General features: G+C 34.3%; 1 protein-coding gene and 2 pseudogenes across 19 annotated transcripts in view; 2 read left to right on the top strand and 1 right to left on the bottom strand.

Annotated features, from left to right (window-relative positions):
- The window catches only part of LOC18440486 (LIMR family protein Os06g0128200-like), a 13,280-nt gene extending 10,899 nt beyond the window's left edge, over positions 1-2,381 (top strand). For 6 of the 18 annotated variants that reach the window (XM_088874875.1, XM_088874876.1, XM_088874877.1 and 3 more), the window contains exons 6-8: positions 286-374; positions 1,185-1,251; positions 1,492-2,381. The gene's annotated coding sequence lies outside the window, so the exon portion shown is untranslated. The remainder of the gene's footprint in view (positions 1-285; positions 375-1,184; positions 1,252-1,491) is intronic. The other 12 variants (XR_016061539.1, XR_016061542.1, XR_016061545.1 and 9 more) reach the window with 4 other exon arrangements.
- A 1,506-nt stretch (positions 2,382-3,887) lies between these two features.
- On the bottom strand, positions 3,888-19,335 carry LOC105421128 (GDSL esterase/lipase WDL1 pseudogene; annotated as a pseudogene). The gene is made up of 3 exons (XR_016061446.1): positions 19,151-19,335; positions 9,232-9,309; positions 3,888-4,268 (listed from the first exon to the last, which is right to left on the bottom strand). The product of XR_016061446.1 is annotated as a GDSL esterase/lipase WDL1 pseudogene (transcript).
- On the top strand, positions 12,137-13,295 carry LOC148780827 (metal transporter Nramp6.2-like; annotated as a pseudogene).
- Positions 19,336-22,374: the final 3,039 nt, after the last annotated feature.

Below are 22,374 nucleotides of genomic sequence, written 5' to 3'. Positions count from 1 at the left end.
ATTTTTAAATTTTTCTTTTTTCTAATTGTTTATTATAATGAAAAGAGTGTATTTTTAAAAATTGGAGTCAAACAAATGGCCCTAACATGGTTTTTGAAGATTGCTTCATTGTATTATTATAGGATAGTTGCATGGAATCATTCCCTATGAACACACACACTCACACATATGTATATGTGTGTGTGTGTGTGTGACGTGATGTTGTCTTCCATATTCAGTATACTCTGCATGTCCTATCTGTAATGTGCTCTGTCTGCCGCTCATGCTTGTGCATTTTTTTTGCAGGCAGAAACTGCTTGGGCGTTAACTGTTCTCAGTTACTTCGTGTATTAGTGAAGGAGCGTGTCCTGATCTCTGTTGTTTGAATGTTTCAGGTGGGGTGGAACCTTAATGAACTCTTTTCTTTTTAATGTCGGCCTCATTCTGCTTTGCTCTATCAGGTTTTGATTAATGATTAGCTTAAGTTTCCACCTTGTTAATATTTGTCCATGTGATTGGCACATTTTTTTTCTTAATTCATCTAAAAACTCCAGGTATGGGTTAATAGCTACATATCTTTATCAGTACCTGAGGTTTCTAAATATCACGATAGGAAGTTTAGCTACATATCTTTATCGGTACCTGAAGTTCTGTAAATATCATGATAGAAAGTTTCCAGGTTTAATTGTATTTCGAGCTATTACCTTAGAGATTTTCATGGACTTAACTCTGGTGCACCAAAATGCAAATTTATTTATTGTTTAATTTCTTTTATTTGGTTTCACGTGTCTGTAATCCACATGTGAGTCATACACTTTTTACTGTTTTTTTTTTTTTGCCTTTTCAATTCCTTTCCAATTCCCGAAATATGGGGTAACTGGAGTGGCTTTATGTAAAATTTACCTTCTGATCATCAACTTTTCTTATTTTGATGAGTGTGCTCCAGTTCTGTGCCACAGCATTTGGTTATTATGCACAAGCCACTGCAGCCCAAGAAATTTTTGGTCACACTTTGAAGTCCCTCTGTGGAATTAAATATTTATACAAGTTTAGAACTTTTTCCTATTTTTTAAAAATTCATCAGCTAGTTTTGACTTTCCTTTGGCATAAAATAAATATTGAATGAAGGGAGATATGAGGGAATCGCTTCTTGTCCACTGTTTATGTCATGTGCTTTAAATGCTTGCAAATCATTGTCTCCACAGGTACAATGTGTTCCAAATTGCATTTATCGTGTTCGCGGGTCTTACGTTCATCTACTACGCATTATTTGTAAGTAAAAGCTTGTCATGTGCCCTTCTTAATGTTTGGGAATGTTAACTTTGTATTGAAGAAGAGAGAGAGTATAAAATTAAAACCCGAAATTTCGGGGGCTATTTACAAAAATGGGCTCCCTGAAAGGGACACAGTATACAGACTTGGAATGTCATAGAAGGGAAATGCTCCCTTCTTAATGTTGACTTGGGTTTTGGATGCCTAATTGATTCTTAGACAATCTTGGTGCATTTCCAGGGATGGAGAAGGAGAAAGCCAACTGGTAGGTTTCAGCTTTCCTCTTAGAACTTAGCTCATCCAGATTGGTTTGTGACTATCGTATCTGCTGCTTTTGCCAATGGCTGCCACTTGTTCAGAAGAGGGTACAGAGCAGTCTCTTCTCAAGAATGGTTTTCTCAATTTGGGATCTCCAGTTCCGATTTTGTTGTGCCCTCCTTTACCCTCTGTACTTATAGTAACCAGCATCAGTTTGGATGTGCAATGCCTGATGCCGGTTTGTGACATCTCGTAGTGTAATTTGATGAGGAATTCATTTTGTGAAGTGAGATTGAGATTGGTGATTAGTTCGCATTGCTAATAGAAGTTATAGATTGGTGCATTGTATTGACTGCTGAGACTTCAAGTCTTATATCAGAGTTCCTTGTATTACTTTTTGTATTAGGTTTTGCACTGAAGCATCCTCTTAGCGAGAGCTTGTCATTGAAAATGTGTTTGTGTAACCCAGTATAGAGGTCTTAGTCTCAGCGTCTTCAGGTTCCAAGTTTGATTTCCATGTTTTGAGCTTCTCCAACATAAAAAAAGAAGAAGAAAGTAGTCGTTTCATGCTTAAAATTACTGTCCTTCAAAGGAGATTGAGGAAGTATATCTGAAGAAGTAAACCGACATTTGCTGTGAGGACGCAGTTATGGTGAAGTTACCTTGGAGGCTCGGCCTGGCACCTACCCGGGCTCATGGCCTGCCCCCTACCGGGCTTATGGGCCTTGGCCTGCCTTCGGACCTATTGGTCTATGGGTGGCTCTTGCTGGCCTGTTCCTATTGCCCAATACTTTGAATTTCACTTCTTATTGTATCCTTTAATATGGATCTCACTCCTATCATTATATACATCTCTTGTTAATTTAGATAAATTGATTTTTTTTTCTTTATATCAAATGTTGTGGCATAACATACACCAATTAGTTGGGAAAAGGTTTTGATGATGATGATCAAATGCTATTTACTTTATCATTTTTTCTAAAATGCCATTTTCTTTATCATATTTCCTAAATTGAAAAAGTTTATATAAGGTTTCAACCTTAATATAAATTCATCGGAAAAGGTTGTTTTAATGTTGAAAAGCTCTCTAATTGATCATCTCAATACTTGACATCGAGATGTATGAATATGAAAAAAAAGAGTTTTGGAATCCCTGAAATAGTGCATCTTGCAACACATGATCTAAGACCATCTATTTTCAAGATTTTCATATGTTTATAGATCTACTTGATTTTGATCATTTTTGGAGTTTAAAACTTTATAGTTAGATATGAAAATATATTTTAAGATAATCTTAATAATTTTTGACAACAAAATTACATGTAATAAAATTTAGGGGCGCGTCTTAATTGGATTGTTTAAGGTTGCAACCTCATAGAAGCCACGCCCTTCCAACCTTATGGAAACCACACCCTTCCAAAATTGGTTTTATGCCCAACATAATCCATCCATCTGATTCTTTTAAAAGGAATCAAAGAAACTTTGAAAAGCATGCTCCAATGGGTTAATATAATTACACTTAAATTGTATATTGTTAATTCTCTCCCTCTCTTGTTCTCTGGGCAATAAGAGAGATGTATTAAGCTTATAAGGCTACATGATAGATTAAAAGATAGGAAGAGATCTCAGGAAAATTCTATTTAACCTTGGCAAAATTGAAATGAAGATGAACCACTTATACACGCATTTTTTTTAATACCCAAATCCATCTTGAAGGGATGGATTTGGCTCTGCCATTGAAGTCTTGAAGGTACTTTTCCCTTGTGCTTTATGTATACATGGGTATATGCACGTTAACTGTCAGCATATTTGCACTCGTCTATTGTGTACATCTGTATGTGCACCTCCATATAAATGCATTTGCCTATATTGAGGGGAATCTATGTTTTGATTTGCAACAGGTCTATCATTTGGTTGGTTATATTGCAAGTGACTAGAACCGGTCCTTGGCATGATTGATTAAGGGGTTGATCAAAATTCTATGCTCCAAGTTCTGTAAACAACTAGAAAACAGACCCTTGATAAATGGAAAGAATAAACCAGCAACGGTATGAGTTTCTAAATGCAAAGATTCCATATTCATCAAGAGATGAAGATTTCATTTCTAATCTCAGCAGTTCACATATAATGCTTAAGCTAAGAATTCTGGATTGCATTCCTTCCCAACCGATGTGATCACACTGATTATATGTAAGAGTATAAAAAAAAAAAAAACATTTATAACAATTTCAAAGTGAAAGTGCAGCCATTAGACTTTCTTGACCAAATAATGACCACTGTGAAATTATATAAAATGGTTAGCAAACCTTGAAGCCCAGGCATGGCCTGATAACCTGCCTCCCTACTCAAGCCACTCACATCGAAGTCTCGTGCGATAATTAAAAGGAAAGAGGCAATGCAATATGCAAAGGTATGTTTCCTTGTGTACAGAATGAATATAATGAGCTTAAATGAGTTGAAACCATTCCATTGATGGGTTGCAGGGTCTAGTGATCTAGTCCCACTTGTCCTCCCTGTGGAACACCCACTCTGATATGTTCAAGAGTGCTCTTCCCATCTGATGCAGCGAGGTCGTAGGGCGAGTCTGCGGCAAATTCAGTAGGCAAAGCCTTCCAGTGCAAAGATGGTTCCCATTCAGCTTCCTTGAGAATCTTAAGTATTTCTGCCACCAGTGTATCGCTCCCTTCAGAGGAGAAGTGAACACCATGTCTGCAAGAAACTAGCAATTGTTGGTTCCTGTGATATATAACAGAAGAGACTCAATATTTCATTAGACCTAGGGAGAATATCAAGCCAGTAGCAATTCCACTAAAATTTTCTTAAGTTAATTATTCCACTTTGTAAATCTACGTGTCTCTATTCCCACCTCTCTATCCACTCTTCCTATACATTGTCAGAACCAGGCCGTTGACTTAACCGGTGAGGGCACCTGTTTGGTCAAACCGGTCAGTCTTAACCCGTTCGCTGGTCTAACATGTGAAATAATTTTAAAAGTGGAAAATAAAGAAAAATCCATAAAATAAGGGAAATTATTGACAAATTAGAAGCTAAAAGACTTGGAAAAAGCTCCAAATTATTGCAAAAAAAAAAACCCATCAAGCAACATAATGTAATACTCTTAACAACACTTCAGGAACAAAACATGAAAGCTCATAACCATGACCTATGGAAGCACAAAAAAAGTACAATGCTGCAGTCCACAAGTTTCCACAACTCCAAAATCAACATCCCATGATTGCATGGCCCTTAAAATCACAAAATAAATTTGTGCTTCGCACATTGTTTTTTTAACTTATTTTTTGGGTTCTTGCTCTTTAAGGGCCTTTACAATTTGTAAAAACCCATAAAAGTTTATGTTCTTCATCATCATTATTATCATCCGAGCCATATCCCAATTAAGTGGGGTCGACTGCGGAATCATTTTTTGGGTATTTTTCTTTTCTTTTTAAAGACTTCCACTTGAACCAAATCACGCCTCCTAATTGGTGTTGTTCTAGGTTGATGTTGTACATGGCAAAGACCACCTAAGTCTCCTTTTCCTGATCTTATTGCCTATTGGAGCTACCCCTAAGCTCCCTCGGATGTATTTATTCCAAATTTTATCCTTTCATGTCTTGCCACCCACTCATCTCAACATCCTCATTTTGGCTAAACTCATTTTATGGATATATTATTTCTTGACCAACCAACATTTTGTTCCATAAAACACGGGTGGTTTACACCCATCTTATAGAATTTCCCCTTCAGTTTCATCATAAAATTGGAAGCTACCCCTAAGCTCCCTTGGATGCATTCACTCCAAATTTTATCCTTTCATGTCTTGCCACCCACTCATCTCAACATCATCATTTTGGCTAAACTCATTTTATAGATATATCCTTTTCTTGACCCACCAACATTTTATCTCATAAAGTACAGGTGGTTTACACTCATCTTATAGAATTTCTCTTTTAGTTTCATCATAAAGTTTGATATTCAAAGCCAAAAATACAAACACTTACAGAAACAATTTTATGCTTTTGCATGTTCTTTTTTAAGGGATTTAATGTATTGTAACAGTGCTTAAAATTTTAAAACTGAAAATGCAAAAAATAGAAATGCACAAAATAAGTCCGCATTTTCTTTTTTAAGGGTTTTACAAATTGTAAAAGTGCTTAAAATTTAAAAACTGAAAATGGAAAAAATAGAAATTCACAAAATAAGTCTTTGCTCTTTTTCTTCTTCTTCTTCTTTTTCTTCTCTTTTTTTTTTATTTTTTTTGTTGGGGGGGGGGGGTGATTTACAAAGCCCTTTAAAATTCAAGATAAAAAGTACACTGTATAAATCCCGTTAAAATTCAAGACAAAAAATACACTGCATAAATCCCTTTAAAATTCAAGACAAAAAATACACTGTAATGTTTTTAATTAACTTTATGACCTGTTTAAGCTACTGACTCGGGTGAGCTCGTTGGAGAGTATAGAGTAATAGGTACAAACTCATGTACCTTATGTAATCGCTTGCTATAACTTAACAAAAATAAAAAGTACAACATATAATAAAAGTAAATGTGACATAATCACTTGACAGTCCTTGTATTTGACAAATTTGTGCTTATGTCAAATTTGTTTTATTGGAGCCTCAAAAAGAGGCACATTACAGTCCTCATTGAAAAATTATCTGATGTGATAAGATTCTTCTACAGATTTGTGATTATGTCCAATTTTTTTTTGGATGTCATGTGATTATGTTCGTATTACTCTACTATATTCTTCTACAGATTTGTGATTATGTCCAATTTTTTTTGGATGTCACGTGATTATGTTCGTATTAATCTGTACTTTTACATTTGTTAGGCTGAAAAGTGCCCTTTTCGAGCAAGTCCACTTGGACATGCCTGAGTTAACCCAGCTCTGGCAGGTGCCAAGTTTCGAGCCCAAGACAATTGGTTGTTTATTACTACCACTATAGCAGCAGGCGTAGTAGCAGTAGGAGTGGTAGTAGTAGCAGTAGTAGAAAGCAGCAGTAGTGGATAGATATAGATATAGTAGTTTTTTAGGGTTAATATTTGTGATTACTACTCATTATCGAGAGAGAGACCTAAATGTTATTATAAGTCGATGAGCAACCTATCCAATTATGATAAAATTAAATATTCAATTTGAAGATAATGATAAGAAAATAGACAAAAAACTAAAAATGAAAACTATTAAGAATCAATAGGATAAAATAGGAAGTAAAAATGGTGTTTTTCTCAAAAATAAAAGGAGTGCACTCAAAATAAATTGACAGGTTAGACCATTGTTATTAACACTCTAAATTTCTAGACCACCTGCATGATCTATAAACTTGTTCCAAGTTCTGTGCGTGTATCTTCCTTTGAATCTCATGATTCTGACCACTTAAGCTACAAACGATAGGATCCCCTTTGCTGTTTGAAGCAGTGTTCGTAAAATTGAATTGGAACGATTAATCGGATATGAATTGGAACGATTAATCGGATATAAGACCGGAAGCGCTTTAACTGGCCTAATTGGTAAATCAGCCAATTCAACTGTTTTAACCGAGGCAAGTCCCGCACAGTCAAAAAATAGTTGAAAAAATAAAAAAAGTATAAAAAGAAAAATACTAAAATATGAAAAGCATATAAAGAATGATTAAGACAAAACACATTGAAATAAAGTTGAAAATTAATGAAAAAAATGGATTTGTGCCTAGGGGTATTTTTATATTTTGTTTTAAAAAAGATGGAAAAATATAAAAATAAATATTAATGAACAAAACAATATTTAATCTTTACCATAATATAAAAAATATTAAAAAAATACATTACAAACTAAATTCCTTATTTTTGAGATTTTATATAAATTTTTTGAATTATGCTTTTTAAAATACTGATCGATCACCAAAACCGCCCAAAATCGGAACCGGCACTTGCTAGTTCCGATCTAACCGGGCAGTTACAGGTTAGATCGCCAGGTTTTTCCAACATGGGTTTGAAGTCGCGAATTAAATGTTAAATATAGCTTGGATCCATAAAAGAGGACCACCAAATATCGTTCTATTAGTTTGGCAAAAGAGCTATATTCATAATACTTAGACATGCAAAAGTCTATCACTTCCACTATCGCTGATGCTCATTTTTACTTTGACAACTGAATGCTTTGATTTTTGAGATCCTCTCTATTATAGCATATAAACATGAAAGCGTAGGATCATGTAAGCCTTTAAATTTGAAACAGAAAACTCAAGATGGTCATATAAATGTCGTGGATAAAGCCTTCTACTCAATTTCCTTTTTAAGTGACAAATGTATCAAATAAAATAAGTACATGGTAGACTGGGAAGAACCATGGAATCACCACACTCCCTGGTTTTCCAATACTTTTAAAAGTTCCTTTGTTAAATATAGCCCTGTCCGGATCAGACTTTCCCAGGTCGAACCAATGGAATCAGACTCTACCACTGATGAGAATCCCAATTTCAATTTTTGAAACATCAATGATAGTAAAATGAACTTCGAGATTTGGGAGACTTCAGTAAAACATTATCTTAATAAAAGCCTTTCGTACAGAAATTTCACAATCATCCAAAGTTGTTAGATGTTGAATCGGGTAGCCATAAGTGTAATATTGACCAAACTCGAAGTCTGAGCAAATTTTCCATGACTTTGAGTAGATAAATGACACATCCAAACCATCTAATTTGACATTTGATGGCATGTGTATTTGTAAACTTAGTATATGAAAGGTAAAGAGTCTTATTGTACAAAATCCCTAAATATACTATGGCGTACTTTCTCTACAATTCATAACATATAACTCATCCCAGAAAAGTGAAAGTACATCTTCCATCAAGAAGTCTCATGAGAGACCACTAATGCTAAGAATTTCACCAAAAAAGAGTCATCTATGCTTCACAAGGGAAAGGTGCATGGACAAAAATTAGGTCTTCTGAACATTTCTATGACAAAGATGATACAAGTGAAATGAAAAAAATGATACAAGTGATGGCTCATGCTTAAATGTCCTACTCATTTTAAACATGTGGGATACTATCCACTTCATCACTAACAGTTTCTTGGCCATTAACTTTGGACTCCTATTAGAGAGTAGACATATTGCATATATCCATTAATTTGACCAGATGGATAAAATCATTTTGATTCATCTATGCTTAAGGAACTCGGACAAACAGAACTGTATTATAACCTATCAAGAACCATAGCAAAAAGGGTACTGGAACACTAAAAGCAGTGAACATAAAAGCATAAAAAAATTCAAAACAGTCAGCAACAAAATGAGGCCGAAAATTGAGGTTCCTTAGATATATTGATCAAAAAATAAAAAACCGAGAGGTTCCTTTTATGATAATAAGTGGCCAAAAAAGGATGATTTTTACACTCATGAAACTAGCTAACCAGGAAATAATAAAAAAAGTCTCAAATAACAATTATCATCATCATTCGTGCCTTATCCCAACTATTTGAGATCGGCTACATAAATTATGTTCCGCCAGTTTGCTCTATCAAGGACTACACTCTCAGCCAGACTATTTAGGATTTATAAAAAGGTTTGGCAAAGCATTACACTGGCTGCCCTACCAAACACAATCTTCCTCCTTTATCCGAACTTGGGACCAACTAGCTTGGGACTAGCCATGGCGGAGTTAGATAATAATAATAAAAAAATAAAGATGAAAAATGAAAAACTAAGCTCACTGGTAACATTAACTCAACCATACCTTGGGAAAAAGTTTCTCTATCACTTCGAGGGCACGCCTTGTGTTCCAACCAGAATATCCCCTCACCAAAATATCTGCCTACAAAATGACAATTGACCCTAAGATATCTAACAAAGCAGGAAAAATAACATGGCTTTCGAAAGTAGCATAACAATACGTACAATAACCATATATCCATTTGACACATCAAAATTATGAAAAACGAAAAATAAAAAGAAAGATAAAACATATATTCTAATAATCTAACTTAAACATATAGACAGCATTTTCAAAACACAGTTCTTTACCTGTTAGTAGAATTTAAACCACCACAACAATGAAGGCACCATAACATTATAAACTGCAATGACGATCAATATGAAGTAGAAGATGAAAAAGCTCCTGATATATGTATTATCTTTACTATTACTGCAATTCCTACTGCCACTGCTATACTACCACCACAACCACCATTACCATCATTATTGTCATCATTATGACAAGTCCCTCCTATTGTTGAACTAAAACCAGAACACAACACACATCTTTTGAGTTTCAAATTTTATTGTCGATGTTCGCATTGTAATTTTAGAGTCATCATAGATATTTTTATTGCCAAAAGTGCTTTTTGGATGAGAATTTAAGGTGGGGCTTTATTTTGTTTTCATAAAGCTTAGGCTGATAGAAACTTTATCCTTTAATTATATTTTAATTATATAGATCATAGAAAATGTAGTTCATTTGGATGTCCGATCAATGGCTGGACGGTGATGGTGACTCATTGGACACTTTTGGAGTGGTGACATGTGGTGATTCTCAGTGTTCAACTCCTGATTGGATGGTGATGTGATTACAATTGACATACATCCTTTTGAGCCATGCCACACATACAATTAAATTGCATGCTACATGTAACCACATCTTTCACAACTGACATTCAATGGTTGCGATAAACTGTCCCTCCATTTGGGGGCGGGTCACAAAATTAAGGATGGGTTTTGGTGTGCTAGCTAATGCAGACCTATTCAGATGCAAAAATCCCATTTTTATTTTTTAGTGTAAACTTGAGATCCCATTTTTTTTTATGAGAATTTAGCAAATGGAAATATCCATCTAATGATGGATTTTAGACCTAGAAGTCCATAGGTTGATAAACTTCATCACCGCGATCAAGAATTCAAAAAATAACAGACTATGAACTATAAAAATAGGCTATTTTAAAGTTTGTCTTTGAACCTCTATTATTATTCCTATTAATTCTTAGTAACTCATTAGATATGCACTAATGGTTTTAAATATATCTGGCGCACCCACGTGTGAAGCATGTATGAAAATTGGTCCCAACCATCATATCTAAATAGACGGTGGGAATGCTTTATCACAATGTCACATTGAACATTGTTTGATTTTTAATTTTAATTTTTTTCACAAAATTTAGGAATTAAATTTGGGACATGACCTCACCTTATTGGGGCACACCTAGCAAAAATGAAAACTAAAAATTTCTTATAAAAATAAATAACCAAAAAGTCCCTACAAATTCTAGGGAAGTTTCTTCATTTTTCCTCATCAAAAATATTTTCTTACTATTTTTATCATGTGCAACTTTGTTAGATGTGTGCGCACCCCATATTTCACTTCAACATGATTTATAATATAAGAAATAAAAATAAAATTCTTTGAGCCATTAGATCATGATCTGATGCTCAAGAGTTGAATTGTGACTGAAAGAATTCCAACTATCCATTCAAAGTTTTCACCCATATATATATAAAGCAGAAACACATCTAGAGTGCATGCCATTTGGTTGAAGTCATATCTGCACATGAAATAGAGATTTAGAAGGGGCATGTTTTGCAGTAATTAATATAAGAGTCTTAAATTATAATAGACTGAGAATGCCATAATCGTCGTGACCAATGGCACATGTGGGTATGAGGTTCATCACCATTCGTCCAATTTTTGGATGATGATTACATAACAGTAGTGGGACCAACTAAGTTATGCTTGTATATCACTCACTAATAGGTTAATTGAGCAGTGATCAGCCTTATAATAACCTATACCAAGTATTTACGATGCAAATCGAAACGATCTCAAGATGAGATTCGACCTGATTCGAACCACAAACTGATTTTTTTCAAAAGAGCGATAGAGAGTGGGACAATCAAATTCTGATATGAGGTCAGATCTATTAAAAAACGAATAGATCCGCTATCAGATCAGTGGTAGAGCCATAATTGATCCAAAAAACACGAAATACAATATAAAATGCAATAAAATGGATTTAATTCTAATAAAAATAAATAAATATAGAAAAGAAATGCAGAAAGAGTAAAAAAAAATACTAGACTGGGCCAGTTGGCCCTGGGCTTCTGAGGCTTCGAGGCCTCGTCCATATCAAGATCGGCCTTGGCTTGGTTAAATGAATATCTTAATATAAGGGTTGCAGCTGACCTAAAGCTAAGGTTTTTCGAGGTCTAGGTTTCTCAAGTCTCACAATCTCTCTCTCTCTCTCTCTCTCTCTCTATCTCTCTCTCTCTCTCAGATTTCCTAGCCTACCACGTCCACATCTAACCTCTTCAAAGTGACACACTAGTTTTTTTTTCTTATGAAAGTGTCACGCTAGTTTCTTTTCTTGTGGAATGGATAACTACTAATATGGTGGTCTATGGTTTAGGGGTCTACTGAAGTAGTATGGTCTTATGGGTTCAGGAAAACCATGGAATTTGTCAACTTTAAAATGGGATGTATACACCAAGTGCTCAGGAGTGTTACAATATACTTATTGAAAGGCAAAGAAAAAGTAGAAAAAATGAAAAAGAAAGAAAAAGCTTTCTATTCATTTTGTGATTGGTTTTTTAAGGTAAAACTTGTATTAGAGGTTCGAAAGCTGGAGCTTTTAATAGCATCGCTAGTTTTCCTGATGGCTGCTTGCTACTTTGGGGAGATAGCATATGCAAAGCCCAAGGCATAAGAGGTATTGAAGGGAATATTCATTCCCAAGCTTAGTGGTAGTGGCATGACCGGTGTTGTGATTGCCCTCATTGGGGCTCTTTTTATGCCGTAATCTTCTCTCTCTCTCTCTTTGTATATAGACAAAAAAAGGGTTGTCACCTAAAATGAGTAGTAGTTTCGATAATGTATGTTATTATTTAATAGCCTTTTCCCATTTGCACTTTAGGTTCAATAGATTCTCTCTTCAACGGATTCTCCCTCTTCTCTCTCTCCCTAAGAATGATTTATGCTTCGACCTGAAATTTGTGTATGGGGTGTCACAAAGTGCATGCAGATACTTCTCGATTGAGAGTGGGTTTGTACTTTTTATAGCTTTTCTGATCAACGTGGTGGTGGTGTCAATTTCGAGTACTTTGTGCATAAAGTCGGATATCTCCCCTGAGGACAAAGATAGATGTGACAACCTTGATCTGAGCACTGCATCCTTCTTGCTCAATCTATCATTCACCCAAAATGTTTTGGTATATAAGAGAGTGTCTCTCACCCTATATTTATGTGTTGTCTTAATATAGTACGAAGTAAGGTTTTAAAAATCATTGAGCTGACTCATAATGGTAGGTGTGTGATTCCAGTCTGAAAAACCAGAAGTCCCTTGATTCCCACAGTTTTTTCAATTTGTTTTTACTCTATCCCAGGGATGTTCCAACTTGGAATCAAGCCCCTCATAATTCAAATCCATTCTTACTCGGTTGCTTTTGATTTTCAAAACTCTAATTTTGACGTTTTCTCTTTTCCCATATCTTATCGAATGTGCTTGGTAGTTCTAGTTCCACAGTGTATTGCCATCACCTTATTAGCTTGGGCAGAGCTCTACGATTACAGGACCCTACGCTGGTTTGTACATCATGCAGGTATTTACACTAGAATGAAGAATTGAGATGCATATTATATATTTTTGCAAGATATATGTTATTTTTTTTTGAAAAAGATAATATATATACTAACATATAATCTTGTTATTGTTATTATTGCAAGGGTTCTTGGAACTTTGAATAAAGAAATGGTTGAGAAATCTGATGACAAGGTGTATTGCCACTACCCCAAGTTTAGTGGTTGGCAACCACTAAACTTGGGGTAGTGGCAATACACCTTATCATTAGATTTCTCAGCTATTTCTTTATTCGAAGTTCCCAGAACCCCTACAACAATAACAGTAACAATATTATATATTAGTATATATAGTATATTTTTCAAAAAAGAAATATATATATCTTGCAAAAAATATATAATCTGCCTCTTAATTCTTCATTCTAGTGTAAATACCTGCATGATGTACATACCAACGTAGGTACCTGTAATCATAGAGCTCTGCCCTGAGGTTAGTAAGGTGATGACATATACTGTAGAACTAGAACTACCAAGCATATTCTGTAAGGTATGGGTAAAAAGAAATATTTTGAAAATTGGAAGCAGCCAAGTAGGAATGGGTTTGAATTGCAAGGGGACTGATTCCAAGTTGGATCATCCTTGGGACATAGTAGAAAAAACTTTAGAAAACTATGGGAATCAGGGACTTCAAGTTTCTCAAATTGGAATCAGATACTGACCATTATTATCAGCTCAACGATTTTTAAAACCTTGTTTATTACTATATTTAGACAAAACATAAATACAGGGTGAGAGACACTCTCTTTTATACCAAAACATTTTGGGTAAATAATACCTTGTGCAAGAAGGATGCAATGCTCAGATCAAGGTTTTCACATCTATTATTGTCTCCAGGGAGTATGTCTGACCTTGAGCACACAGTTCCCGAAACTGACACCACCACCACGTAGATCAGAAAAGCTATGAAAAATGCAAGCCCACTCTCAAACAAGAAGTATCTGCATGCATTTTGTGACACCTCATACAAAAATCTAATTTAGGTTGAAGTATAAATCATTCTTAGGGAGAGAGGAGAGAGAGAGAGAATCCGTTGAACCCAAAGTCCAGATGGAAGAAAGACTAAAAGGGCTACTAAAAAAAAGTGAGACCTAAACAAGTAACAAATTGAAGAAAAAAAAAGAAAGTCAAGTGGATTGGGTATGGGCTTGAGTGGTTAATAATTAATATTAGCAATGCTACATCTCAAGTTCGATTCCCATCACTGAACTAAAAAAAAACAAGGAGAAAGAGAGATGCTTATACTAAGATTTATCCCATAAATAGACTGGGGAGCCTTAACGGATAAGACAAGCACCGAGTGTAGAAAAAAATTATGCTTATGAAATATTTCAAATTAAAAACAATATAAAATCTTAACTTAAATATAAAACAATTAAAACAGATGTGCAAAATTACCCCCACCTTTTTTACAATTTGTTTTATATTTCATTTTAAAATTTTAAATTTAAGCTAAAACAATTAAAACAGATGCGCAAAATTTTAGCTTAAATCAATTTATAAAAATATTTAAAATTTTAATAGTAACATGTATTACCGAAACTAATACTCATTTTAGGTGACAACTTATTGTTAGTTTTTTTTCTATCTATATATATAAAGAGAGAGTGAGAGAGGATTACGGCATAACAAGAGCGCCAATGAGGCGATCGCAACATCGATCCCACTACTATCATTAAGCTTGGGAATGAACATTCCCTTTAATACCTGTGATGCCTTGGGATTTGTATATGCCATCTCCCCAAAGTAGTAAGCAACGATCAAAAGAACCAGCGATGCTATCAAAAGCTTCAGCTTTCGAATCTATTATACAAATTTTACCCCAAAAAAGCATTACTAGCAAGTTCTTTTTTCTTTTTCATTTTTTTTTTCCCTTTTCTTTTACCCAAAAAAGCATTACTAGCAAGTTCTTTTTTCTTTTTCACTTTTTTTTGCCCTTTTCTTTTACCCAAAAAAGCATTACTAGCAAGTTCTTTTTTCTTTTTCATTTTTTTTTTCCCTTTTCTTTTGCCTTTCAATAAGAATATTGTAACACTCACGAGCACTTGGTATAGGTGACTATGAGGCTGATCACTACTTAATTAACCTGTTAGTGAGTGATATGCATGCATGACTTGGTTGGTTGTACTATTGTTGTGTAATCATCATCCAAGAATTGGACCGGCAGTGATGAACCTCATACCCACATGTGCCATTTGGTCACGGCAATTATGGCATTCTCATTGTATTATAATTTAAGAGTATATATATTAATCACTGTGAACCATGCCCTTTCTAAATCACTATTTCATTTGTTGATTTATGACTTCAACCAAATGGCATATCACTCTAGATGTGTTTCTGCTTTATATATATGGGTGAAAACTTTGAATGGACAATTGGAATTCTTTCAGCCACAATGTCAAAACTCAGCTCTTGAGCATCAGATCATGATCTAAAAGCTCAAAGTATTTTATTTTATTTTTTTATTTTATAAATCATGTTGAAGTGAAATATGGGGTGTGCACACATCTTTCCCTAGAACTTGTAGGGGCTTTGGTTATTTATTTTTATAAGAAATTTTTAGTTTTAATTTTTTCTAGGTGTGCACCAATAAGGTGAGGCCATGTCCCAAATTTAATTCCAAAATTTTGTAAAAAAAAAAAAAATTAAAATCAAATATTGTTCAATGTGATACTGTGATAGAAGCATTCCCGCATTTTATTTAGATCTGATGGTTGGGACCAATTTTCATACATGCTTTACTTGTAGGTGGCTCAAGATATATTTACAACCATATCTGATGAGTTACTAAGAATACATAGGAATAATAATGAAGATTCAAAGACAAACTTGAAAATAGTCTACTCTTATAGTTTAGAGTCTGTTATTTCTTGAAATTCATGATCGTGGTGATGAAATTTATCAACCTATGAACTTCTAGGTCTAAAATCCATCATTAGATGGATTGTTTTGCATTTTCGCATTGGCTATTCTCATAAAAAAGGGGATCACGTTAACACTAAAAAATAAACTTAATAGATATGTATTAGCTAGTGCACCAAAACCCATCCTTAATTATGTGACCCTCCCCCAAATAGAGGGACAATTTATCGCAACCATTGAATGTCCATTGTGACAGCTGTGGTTACATGTAGCATGCAATTTTATTGTATGCATGACATGGCTCAAAAGGGCGTATGTCAACCGTCATCACATCACCATCCAATGAGTCACGATCACCATACCATATTGCCATTGATCAGACATCCCAATGAACTTCTTTTTCTATGATCTATATAATTAAAATATAATTAAAGGATGAAGTTTTTATAAGGCCTAGGCTTTATAAAAATAAACTAAAGCCTCACCTTAAATTCTCGTCCAAAAAGTACTTTCGGCAACCAAAATCTCTATGATGTCTCTAAAATCAATTTTCAACACCGACAATAAAATTTGAAACTCAAAAAATAGTACAGATTTTTCAGTAGTTGACAGCTACAGTAAACGTCCCAATGGCCTAGATTGAATATGGACCGATCCAATGATTACGATTGAATTTATATTCTAATTTTAATATTTTCTATATATTCAAATCACTTGACATTTGGAGAGTCTATAAAAAAAATGTGAGACTCAGGAATGTTTGAGGAGCATGAAGACATGGCTAAGCAGCCTACATGACATAAAAATAATAAAACTTGCCCAAAACCATAAAATGGCTTTCCAATTTGGATTGTCATAAAACCAAAATCCAAGCAAAGATGAAAGTTTTTGAAGACTCTCCAAGTTCTATTATGGACTGGGGTAAGTCTCATGCGACTCGCCAAGTCTCACAAATAATGCTAGAGTCTCTCATAGAGACTTTCCCAAGTTTTTTTCTAATTCTTATTTTGTTTTCTGGGCTTTGGATAAGCCCAAGTCGAGTCAAGTCAGGCAAGTGTCGCAATTCTCATGTTTCTCCAACTTTTGATGCTCTACTCTTCCATAGAAGCTCTAGCAAAAATGAGAAGCACATAGAAATACAAGAAAAATTCAAAAAACAAAAAATATTTTTTGATGAAGAAAAAATGAAAACTTGTTATAAAAATACTTTCAACGAACACAATAATGAAAAGCATCACAGACCTGTTCCATTTTATTACATTTTGATTAATGCAATCAATTTTATTTTGTGACACTAACAAATCCACTGCATGCACAAATTTCTGCAAAAGGAAGTACATTTAATGCCTAAATGAATGTTTTTGTTTAATGAAGAACAAGTAGAGAAAACATGAACTAGATGACCTCAAAGATGGTAAGAACTGTCCAGCCTGAAAACAAATGTGATGCAGCACAAAGTATAGAGAGAGATTCAACAGAAAATGGGGCTTAAAATTCAATAGATTCAGTAATATTTTTTTTTAAAAAAACAGATATTGACAGGTTGAGATTCATGCTTTATGAGCCACTTTTGGAGGACCTTGTGGCAAAAAATGGAACAAAATTGCGGTTCAGCAGTATGTACCATCCTTAAACAGATGGTCAGACAGCAATCTTTCGTGTTGTTTGACAGGAGGACAACCATATCAGGATTTGTTCTTGAGCAAGTTAGTGATAATGATTGATGTGATCATGTTAACATCATGGAAGTATCATCCTCAATTAATTTTTTATTTTATTTTTATCCATGGACTTTGGTGGACATTTTTGAGATTTTTAATGATGTTAAGGGGTGGCGCGGCACTTTGAAGAAGTTCTTTGGAAGCTATTTGATGAGTAGGGTTAGTTTGGTACTTTATTATTATCAGGGTTTAGGAGATTGGTTATCTAAAAAACCTTTGTTAAGAAGTTGGAATTACTTTTGTTGATTTTATCATTGTAGATATACTTTTCTCCATTGTGCCTTCAATTGTACTAAATATGTTGAATTTTAAACCCTATTTTAAAAACAATTGTAACTAACGGTCAAAATGTTCTTTTAATATAATTATTATTTTTAGTTTTTTTTTTTTTTTAAAAAAAATCATATTCATGATCTCCATGTTAAAGATTATATATTCACTAAAAATTACGAACAAATTATATTTAAAAAATATATTTATTGTCAAGCCCGCATTTCTATCGTATGCAGGCTGGCCGCATAGAAACCGTGTCATTATTATTATTATTATTATTATTATTATTATTATTATTATTATTATTATTATTATTATTATTATTGTTAGGAACTAAATTGCAATACATATAAGAGTAGATATTAAATTTTTAGATCCTTGTACGGCCTAATTTCTGTTGCTTTCCAAAAACCCAAACTTGATTTACCATTACACAATAGAATGTAATGGTAAATCAATTAGCTGGACTAAGATAGAGTGTATGAATGTATGTGAATGCATGTTTAGTAATAATAGGAGTAGAGTCGAGGAATCAATTAAATTTGATGACTTAGATGGGCTGGCCATTTGTAGTACAAACCCAGTACGGTTAGTTCAAGTGGAAGGCTCAAATATACAAGGAGTAGGCCCAAATAGACATGGTTAGAAGTAGTGAGAAAATATATGGGACTTCTGGGCAAGGGTATGGCCTGTGATAAAACATAATCATATACCAGGATTAGTGAAACCGATTCCAAATAGTTAAAAAAACTCTGATTATGATTATGATGACTAGAATGTAGAATGTAAAGGTGCAAAGAATGTTTGGTTGCTGAGAGTAGTATCTAGACTTCGAAATTTGAATGGAAAATGCACATTTTTCTTTATAAGCACTGACATAAATCCTCTAAGCATTTACATAAATCCATTGGATGGGGAATGCATTTCCTTTCTGTCAAATGAAGTGCTCCGAGTGTTTGCATAAAGTTCCCCTCCCATTCTACATGATTTTTTTTTTTTTCTGTTTTTAATGTCGACTATGTACAATGAAAATAACATCGATCAAAGTAGGATAGAGCATGACCATTCCGTTACAGTTGCTTCATCAACTGGCTTAAATGAGAACATCCAAATGTTTATTCCAGTGGGGAGAAGAAAAACAAGAGAGAGATAGAGGGAGGGAGAGAGAGAGAGCGTACCTTTCGGGCGTAGATGTTGGCCAGGGTACCCCACGTCCGCCATTAGGGAAGCTGAACTGAACTATCGACGACCCAAACAACACAATCTGTGGACGACGAGGTCCCACCATACTCTCTCTCTTCCCCTCTGCCCTCACTGAGAGTGTACTCTCTCTCCCTCTCCCGCTCAGGGTATTTGGGTTCGATGGTTTGATGCCTCGTACACATCGTGTTTTATATGCGTGCAACTACCGCCCGCTTGGAACTCTGATTATGGATGCTTTTTTTAATTACAATTTTTATCATTTAATTTATTTTCCACTAGATTATGCTAATTTAAAACACCTCCATGTTTTAACTACTTCCAGAATTGTTTAGATCATGACATCTACTGATAATTTTCCTTGGGGCAGAAATGCCTTCTTAAGTATTAGTTTTTGAATTTTGATTGGGGTAGAAATGCGTTCTTAAGTATTAATTTCTGGATTTTGAAGCTGTTTGTATCTCTACAACATATTGCATAATTTGCACTCGCAATTCCTCATTATATTAAATTATATGATAATTTCATCTTCATTTTTCATCTTCATCATATATCATAATATCTCATACACATCATACACTTTATCATAATAATTCAATAAGATTTCAATTCGCATAAACAATAATGCATAGCTTTAAAGCTCCTACCGCAAGATTAAAAAACAATCTTAATATTCACTCAACATACTCAATTTAACCAATCATGAATCTATTTAATAACTGTAAATACATCAAATTAACATGCAAACATAGATGGGAAAACCATGGTTCGAACCCCTTGTGCCCAGGCCAAGAAAGGGTCTTTTGAAGACTTAATTTTGTCTCATTGTCTAAGGCATGGGTGATAATAATAACTCAAAGAGATCAATCCAATGGGAAGCAAATGATCACACTTATTTCACTTAATAGGGATCAAAATCATAAGAGAGATATGTATCGAAATAGCTTTTCAAAGTTTGAGAGAGATACTACACAAAATAAAGAAGTTATGGTGAAACTACACCATGTAGTCCATAAATGGCCACACGAACTTTTCAACATTAAAAAGGGAACTTAATGGACTATTTATTATGCTCAAATATGATGAAATAAACCTCTCATCAGTTGTATATCATAAAGTGGTTTTACATAAGATATACTCACATACTATAAATTATATGTAGATAATAATATGAATTAAATTAATTCTCAAAATTCCATGACTTCACACAAGCAAAAAATGATACATATGAGCAAAAAAAAAATATGTGACTTAAATCTGACTTAAGTCATAATAATATATAACACTTTAAATAACAAGATAACGTGTTAGAACATCATACCAATAAAAGAATTAATGACAAATGGGTCTCCAAATTTGAAAATGTATTTTATTATTTGAAAAAAAAATTGAAAAAATCCCAAAAATTCTCTAAATAATTTCTCAATATTATTACACAATTTTTTATCCATATAAAATATTTCTCATCAATTTTAGGTTAATATGGGTCAAAGGTAAATGAGATCTCTAGACTTATAACACTAGTCGGAGTCTTCCATTGGGCTAATCTGAATGACATTCCACCTGTATCTCAAGCAGACCCAATGGACCTATGCTCCACAGTCTATGGCAGGGACATGTAATTGGTCACGTCAAAGTCGTTGAGCTAGAGCTTCCCGTCACCAGGGGTTCAATGGATTACTGGTGCAACCCTGTGGGATATGTTCTTACTCAAATACAGGGGTCCTCTTAAAGCACATGTGCACTACCTCTTCTAAATCGGATAATACTATAGAAGAATGGCTTCCCCATGCGACTATGGGTGCACATGCCATGGAACGGTCTCATGTCCGTATACGGGCTCATGTCCCATGAGCCGATCATTCCATACAGAGCCAATACTCTTTTCAATACTCGGGTTCTATTATTCTTTGATTGGATTCTCCAAGCCCTGGGTTATCACATCAAGTATGAGGCATTTTAATCAATATAGTCCTAACTGGGAGGTGACCCTCACACCTCCCTGAGAGTTCACACTCTCAAAACATATACTCACAGTGTCGCAAATACTCGGAGTATATGAATCTGGGCCCCAGTGCGCCAAGCACCTAGATTCAGTCTCTCTTTAACTCCCACTGAGCGTAAGACTATTAGTTTTAAGGCCTTGAAAGGTCACATAGCCAACATTCTCCCACTTGGCCCTTTGAGGCTTTATAAACGATTCTCTCTCTCATTCTTATACACAATGATATAATTTAAAACATTCATTCTCTACCATAAAAGCAATACTTATATCAAACAAGGGGGCAAGTATCAACAAATAAGTTAATTTTCTCAATCTCATATCATACATAAGCATAAACCATTTTATGCTCCATAAACATAGTCAATTAACATGGTCCATTAACATAATCAATAGTTATGAACTAATAAAAGCAAGTGTGGTCAAACATACGCAATCGCAAGAGTAAATTGTCAAGAACTCTTTCTATCTGGTGTATGTCACATAAACCACAAATCACAATTTCAATGTCATGTTCGATCTCCTTCATCTACATATTTAATCAAATATCATGTAGTTTATGTATCAACATATCACATCATACTCATGCCAATGCTTGACATACTAATCTACTAGGTGCTAATTGCAGAAGTAATCGTCATCTTCAACAATCACATATTCTAAGAATGCAATGGGTATCCCTAAAAGAAAGAAATATGGGAACATATGGTATGACAAAGAGTGCAGTACTTTTATGTGCATGTTCATGACAATTTATGCTCATAAAGGTTGACATATTTGTTCACATCCATCTTCTTACTTGCTCTCTCAACATTTATTCATGTACTCAAAAGTTCACAACTCTATGTACATATCAATTCTCAAGTAACACATATTTTTACTCGAATAAAAGTTCATCAAAATCATGCTATAATCACATGCATTGTTTTCAAAGTTTCCTTAGTCACGAACTGGTACTTTATCTATTCAAAACCACGGTGTGGGAGCATTTTACTATTTAATACATTCAATCTCTTATTGATATTACACTCGGATTAGATAGCTAGCAGGTGTCATCATGAACCTATTAATTAGATCTAATCCCAAGATCAAGAGAGGTTCAATTATACATGTCCGAGTGACCAAACACATTATAAGTTTGAATCAATTAGGACAATATCTCATGTAATGTGGGACATATCAAAGTTTATTGGATATTTC

Source organism: Amborella trichopoda, chromosome 8, assembly GCF_054954075.1.
Source record: "Amborella trichopoda isolate Santa Cruz 75 chromosome 8, AtrichopodaSantaCruz75HAP2 v2.0, whole genome shotgun sequence".
NCBI classification, from domain to species: domain Eukaryota; kingdom Viridiplantae; phylum Streptophyta; class Magnoliopsida; order Amborellales; family Amborellaceae; genus Amborella; species Amborella trichopoda.
This window is presented reverse-complemented; position numbering and strand designations above follow the sequence as displayed.